Consider the following 7,524-nt stretch of genomic DNA (forward strand, 5'->3'; position numbering starts at 1 on the left):
ACACACACACACACACACACACACACACACACACACACACAAACACACCCTGCAGAGTGGTATGCCGTTTGAGTTATAGCCACGTTTGATTATTTTAGACAGTGTTTATAGTACCTGCCTCTGCTTTCCTGTTAGCTGACTGCCCTCGTAGCTCTTTAGATTTGAAGCCTGAAGATAGCAAGCACCCCTGCATTCTTTCTCTGGGGCTCTGAGGTGGGGAAACATCATCTCTTTAGACCTTCAGCAGTTGCTTAGGGATCCCCAATAAGAACCTATTTTCTCTTTTAAGAATCTCTTAATATTCCTTAAGCTTAGACCTCCAATATATTCACAGTTGCCTGAAGTCCTGTGTGAACAATGATCAAGCTCACAGAACCATACTTTCTGGGCAACATAGGAAAGGTGGTGTGAGCGCTGGGAGCCAAGAGTGAGGCTCGAGGTTGGAAGACTTTCTGAGTCTGGCTTTCCATTTTCTGACTTGTTCCTTGGGTTAGTTTTTATCTCCCATGCATTTCAATTTCTCAACTTGAGAAATGAGGATAATAAATCGCGCCAAACTTACAGGTTGTTATTCAGCTCAGGTGAAATATTAACGGTAACCATAACAACAGCATTAGCAGGCTCTAACTAAGTCCTTACTTCTGGGTGTGGTGTGGGACTCAGCCCAGTATGGGCTTTATTAATCCATGTAGCCCTCTAAGCAAATATTATCCTTGTCCTCACTGTAGAGATGGCAAGACAGAAGCATAACCAGAAAGTTACTGGCCTGATGTCACATGGCTGCCAAGTGACAGAGTTGAGGCTCTGGCACCTTTTGTGTATTATAAATGGTAGAGGCAATGTTAAGTATAAAAGCGGTTGCATTAAATCAAAGATTCAACTCAAATTAAGCTTTCCTTGAAGCATGCTTTGGGGTTCCTACTGAGTGAAATGGTGATGGGCTCTCTCTGTAGTCCTGACCTCCGTGCATAGCTCAAGCTCTTTCTTCTTCAGTCGCGTCTTCTTTTTTTGGTGGCAGACACTCATCATGTGCTTGGCTCCTGTGAACCTCCAGGCAGCTTCGGGCAACCCATTCCTTGCTGCATCTCCACCTGGCCTCCTTCATTCTGATTTTTGCTGAGTTACATACTCTTCTCAAAGACAGAGATGCCCAAGTGCACTTTTTTTTTTTGATGTTTCTACAAAAGTAAGAGAAAATGTGTTGGTGCCCACAAGTCAACTCCTCCTTCTGGGAGATGGAAGCAAGATTGTAAGTTTGAGGCCAGCCTGAGTTAAATGGTGAGATCCTGTCTTAATAATAAAGCAAGACACTCCAAAATAAACAGAAAGAAGAGAGGGAAAAGAGGGTCTTTGAAGTTTACTCCAAAGTGATTCCATGACTCCAATGTTGGCCAATACTGATGACCTTGCCCAGCTTTCTAACTCACAGCTACAATTCCATTGTTTGTGCTGTTATGAGCTGGGTGGCTGTGTTCCCTCGAGGCTTAAGTATTGAATTCTCAACCCTAATCCCACTGTATTAGTTGCAGGGCCCTCTGGAAAGTCACTGGATCATAAAAGTCATGATCTCTTCATGAATAGGATTAATGTCTTTGTAAAAGAGACTCCACATCTAATGTTCCTTTGGTCATACAAAGACCCAGCCAGAAAATTACTGGGTATGAACCTGTAGGAGTGCCTTCAGAAGACACAAACTTTCATGCCCCTTGCTCTTGGGCTCCTCAGGCTTCAGAAGTGTGATGAATATGATTTGCTCTTTGAGCTACATAGGCTGTGATACTCTGTTGTAACAGCTCAAATTAAGACAGTCTTTAGTCTCCATTTTCTTTCCTAGGTGGTCACAATGCCTTTGTGTTTGGGGGTTGCTCTCCCTGTCTTGGTCTTGCTACATGACCATGATGTGTGTCTTTCAAGAATCACTTAGCTGTGGCTGGAGAGATAGTTCAGTCTGTGAAAGTCACTTAAAAGTCAGGAATGGTGGCATGTTCCTTTAAACTAGTGTTGTATCATGGAGACTGACAGGTTTAGGCCTCACTGATAAGCCAGTCTAGCCAAAATGACAAACTATGGGATAAAGAAGAGTGCTTATCAGGAAAATAAAGTGGAGAAGGGTAGAAGACAGCAACCTGTACTTCCTACACACACACACACACACACACACACACACACACACACACACACACACACACTGCTTAGCCAATCCCATTCTCATGTGTGTGGCTGTCATAGGCAGTCCTTATCCAGAAGGATTATCTCCCAAGCTCTCCAGAGGATGCTTGAGGCCTTGCTGTGTAGTATTGAATCCCCCACTTCCTTTTACTTCCATGTATGCTTGGCTGGATCGCCACACAGTTTACACATTTTTATGCCCTGGTACCTCCTCAGTATTTACTGATTTACTCATGAGCTTTGGGATCCTCATTAAGAAAGAGTATCACACTTCTGTGGTGGTCAATCTGGTAATACAAGGGTTGTGTCAAGTGGGCAGCATATACTGCATGGGTAACCTGGGCTAAAGGATAAGTCATATCCAGCACTCGAGAATTTGTAAAGCTCACCACCATGATGTTCTGCCTAACTGTAGTCCTGGCATCAATGGAGTCAAGGATGATTGCCTGAACCCCGTAAAACTGTGAGCTAAAAGAATGCTTCCCTCTTCTGCTCAAATGGTTCCCTCAGATACTTGGGTCTCATCCTTGGAAAAGTAACTACTCCAGATGGCATGATTCAGATGTGGATGGGGGCCCTGCAATCAGGCATCCTGGAGGGGAAAGGTGACTCAAGTCCACACCTTTTAGCAGAGGAGAAAGATGGAAGGAACCCGAGTTTCTGGTTTCCATTTGCCTCTCCGTTCATTGACACATGGCCACTCTTCCCTGAACTTCCCTGGGAATTCACTTTGAGTTGGGATTGTTTACAAGTTGGAGTTCCTCTAGGCCATGTGCCCTTGCAGGAGAACATGGGAACTAGAGAGGGGGACAGGCATGGAAGCATCTTAATCACAGACAGACTGCTGGGGTGGCTGTGCTTTTGTTCTTTGGGGACACAGCCAGGCTGTCTTGTATGCAAAAGCTGTCCCACCTAAGGAAAATCACCTTCCCTCTCTGGGCTTGTTAACTCATCCGTGAAGAGAAGATAACAATTCGGTGTTTCATTACGGTGTAGATGAGATGTGCCTTCCACATTTAGTAATTGCTCAATAAATTTTTATTGCCTGCTATCACAATCTTGGGACTTTATTTAGAAAGAACATTGGAGCACAGAACAGGGAACAACTGATCTTGCCAGGGAAATCCAGGAAGGCTTCCCCGAGGAGGCAGATGCTAAGATGGGCCAGTCTTGAAGCACACATTAGGATTTATGCGTCCCAGTTTGAGGGGTAATGGGCAACAGAGAGGACAGCAGGTGAGCACAGCAGCCAGGTACCCACGAGTTCATCACCACACCTTTCAGGTGAGTGAGTGAATTTGTTTAATCCTCTTGTGAAGCTGGTGTGAGGCTCCTCTCTAGCCAGAGAGGCGTGGGATGAGAACTTCCCCATCCCTTCACCAAAGCTCCCAGACCGTCCCAACCCACCTTGAAGAATTTACTTGACAAAGAAACGTGACTGTCCCCAGCTTTGTGGATTTTGGTCCTTGTGGCTGCCCAGCGCTTTACCCAGCGTACATACAATTAGTGATTCTGCACCCCCTCCAGCATCCCCAGGTCTCATCAGTCACATAGACGCTGAAGCTTAATTAAGCTTGTAAAGCTTTCTGATTTCCTCCGATGAAAGGTGGCCCATGAGTACCAGGTTTTATTTTGGTGGCTCCTGCCAAGTGTTATTATAAATAGGACTTAGTGCGATGTGGCTGAGCTCTTAGGGTGATAATGTGTCAAGACCAATCGAGGCTGCGGAGAGCAGAGATATTATCATAATGGTTCCATCATCTGCGGTGGGTGTTAATGGAAGTGGACGTGAACAGGGGAAAGAAGTACTGCAGGCAGCAGAGCTGGGACGGAGGCAACTGCAAGTGAAATATCGCAGCTCCTGGGATCTCCATCATAATCATTAACTCTATTAGCCTCCGAGCTATTCTTCTGCCATCTCTCCTAGATCGAGCTTGGCTCAAATAAAAAATGGATGCTTTAACTTCAAATGAAAATATATTCCTTTGCTGCTTTTTAAACTCCATTTATGTTAAAATGATGGCCAGCAGGTAGTAATTTATAACTGGGGGCTCACTGCAGTGCAGGAGACTAGTCCTGAGCAGCTCCAGTGGGAGAGCAAGGGACTCTGGACCCAAGAAGGGATGGTGCCTCTGGACTGCAAAGCTGCTGGCAGGCAGATGGAAGGATGCTGCCCGAAGGGAGGTGGAAGGCAACACAAGAAACTGAGCATCCTTGCCTGGAGGAGGGGATAGTGAACACAGAGGGGCTTCCTATTTCCACAAAGAGATGGGTCCAGTTCCCTCTGTGATGCAGCCCTAATTTAGAATGCACCAGCTTCCTCAGTTTCAGCCTTTGGCTGAAAACCATTTTGTGCCTCCTGTGGTAATATCAGCGATTGTGACAACGGTATGAACTGGCTGCTACCTGCAGTTTCTCTGTATCCAAAGTCCTGACTGGGCTGGAGGAAGCCAAAGAACTTTGTCTCTCAAGTTTGTCTCCTTGTGTCTCCTTTCTGCTTCCAACACAAGTGTCTTTTTCTTTGTTTTATTTTAAATGATCTATTTATTTTTGCTTTGTATGTATTGGTGTTTTGTATTGGTGTTTTATATGTATTTGGGGTTATAAGTATGCCTGCTGCCTATATGAAGGAGTTGGACCCCTAGAACTGGAGTTAGAGACAGCTATGAGCTGCCATGTGGGTACTGGAAATTGAATCAGGGTCCTCTGGAAGAGCAGTCAGTGTTCTTAACTGTCAAGAACACTGTTTTATTTATTTTTAAAATCATGTACCCATCCTCTGTCTCCTTCTCTCCATGTCTCTGTCTCTGTCTGTCTCTGTCTGTCTGTCTCTGTCTCTGTCTCTGTCTCTGTCTCTCTCTCTCTCTCTCTCTCTCTGTGCCACAAGGAGTTGGATCTCTTGTTCACTAAGTGGCTCTCAGGGATTGAACATGGGCCATCAGCCTTGTTGGCAGGTGTCTTTACCTGCTGAGCCGCCTCATAGGTTCAGTTGTGAAGTTCCATAACCAGCCCTTTTCCCTCATGAATCAGCAGTCCAATGACTTTCCCAGAGTTCTGAGGAGCTTGTCACCTCACCCCACCCTCTTCACGTGGCCTCTTCTTTCCTCTCCTTGCTTCTTTGTAGGAAAAAGGAGAAATTTCCCTTTCCCATCCTATAGAACCTATTCACATTGCCCACCCTTCTTTCTCAGCTTCTAATCCAGCTTGCTCCAGGTATAGAATTGGGGAGCCCAAGAGAGATTTTCTGGTGGACAAAATTTAATATTTTCAGTGTGTTCACTACCTACCAGAGGATGCTGAGAGCCTTTCTACTCATTTCATCTTTTAATCCTGCTTCTTATTCCCATATAATTGATGGGAAAATAGGGGAGCTAGGCTTGGCTTCCAAGATTGCTACTATGGGACAAAGGAGTTACTCATCTATAGTTACATTATTCACAATGCTGGCTGAGCATCTCTAATCCGAAAATCCCAAATTCAAAGTGCTACAAAGCCTCAGACATTTTGAGTACAGACATGACATCATAGATGAAAAATTCCACACCTGACCTCATGTGATGGGAGGCAGTCAAAACACAGGTGCAGTAAGACCATTGCATAAGTTGCCTTCAGGCTAAGCATAGGAGTGTTCATATATATGAACATTCACATGTGAATTTTGTGTTTAGGCTGGGGCTGTGGTGGGAATTCCCACGACATCTCATGATAGATTTATTCACATGTTCCAAAATCCACAGTGTTCAACATCTGAAGCAAATATATTTTGGATAAAGGGTACAGAATGCAGCCTGTATGTTGCAGGATTCTGGGGCTCAGAAGCTCCCCACTGCCTCCTCCAAACTTGTCTGTCGTTGGTACTTTGCACTCTGAATCTCTTCTCCAGGGCTACTCACAGGTAGATGAGCTACAAGGAAGGTGGGATCCTAGGATTTCCAGCTTATGAGTGGGTTCAGAATGGTTGACTAAGAAAGCAGATAGACTGATAGCCGTGAGGATAGCCACATCTCTGTCTTGGATCCACATTGATCTTGGCAAGGATGGGACTGGCTGTCAGGTCTCCTGTGGTTTTGACCTCTGCTCCCCTAGTGCCAACTCTGAGTTGTCACAGAAAAGGTGTCCCAGTGGGCTTGGGCCATGTTTGTTATGACACCGAGACTGGCTCTGGAGTATCTCCAGCTGCCTTTCATCTCTCCAAAGAAAAAAGAAAGAGAGAAACCATAGAGGCCATTTCCTGCTGCGATTAAAGACTGGCTAAGAGTCTAGGGACACCTGATCTAAGCAATAGCAGAAGCATGGCTGGGGAATTATTATGATGGTATATTCATATGGTTCTCATATGGTATGTTAATATCTATTCATATTAAAGGGATTCTAGCCAGCCCAAGCAAGGCAAACATGGCTCTGGCAGGTCTTACCTTTCTCCCTGATTCTCTCTCCTTTGTTAAAAGCCATTAGATTACATTCCTAAAGCTAGCCTCTAAGGTCTATTCCCTTATTTGGCCATCTCCTCCTCTGGAGGCTGACTATCAAAGTATTGAAGTCTAGCAATCAAAAGCTCTCACCTCCACTGGCCACTATAATTAACATGCCCAATTAAAATTAAACACTTCTTCCTAACACAGGATTTCCCCTTTTACCTTTATAAACTGTCATTTTCCAATGGGCCATCTCCTCTCTATCCAGAGGTAGTCCTTTGTCCCTCAGGACAGAATTTTTCCCCCTCCCTTGTTCCTTTCCCCTTCTCCCTGTCTTCTACATTGTGTCTTTGTCTCTTGTTCCCTGCCCTTTGTCTTTCTGGGGCAAATAAATCTCCTTTGTGCGGAGAAGTTGGTCTTGGAGTATCCTGTTCCCTTTACATATAATTCACGGTCAGCTTTGCTAATCTGGCTGAAGTTTCAACCTGCCAAGGTAGGGTAACAAGGCAAGGTGAGTGACTACTTCTGATGAGGAGAAAGACAGCCTTCAAAGAGACGTGAGCCAAGTCTTGGGCTCATGGTTAGCTCCCAGCAATCCTGAAACAGGAGTGCATTTCACCTGACTCCTACCTCAGTGGATCACATGATGACTCCCGGACCCCCACTCCAGCCCCCAGGGGATTTGCTCATTGCTGCTCACATCTGCACCCTCTGTCACCTTCTCAGGGTTTCCATGGCCTCAAATCCTTACTGTTATCCACAAGCCAACTACATGTGTATGGTTCATGTGTGTACAACCTCCACAAACATGCCAGTAAATGAGGACAGAAAAAGAAACCTGAGAATCACTTCTTTTTCACTTGAACATTCCAAGCCCCACTCCCATTTGATAAACTCTCTGTCTTGCTTTTTAGGAAAGTGTGTGTGTGTGTGTGTGTGT

This window comes from Mus caroli, chromosome 2 (assembly GCF_900094665.2).
Source record: "Mus caroli chromosome 2, CAROLI_EIJ_v1.1, whole genome shotgun sequence".
NCBI classification, from domain to species: domain Eukaryota; kingdom Metazoa; phylum Chordata; class Mammalia; order Rodentia; family Muridae; genus Mus; species Mus caroli.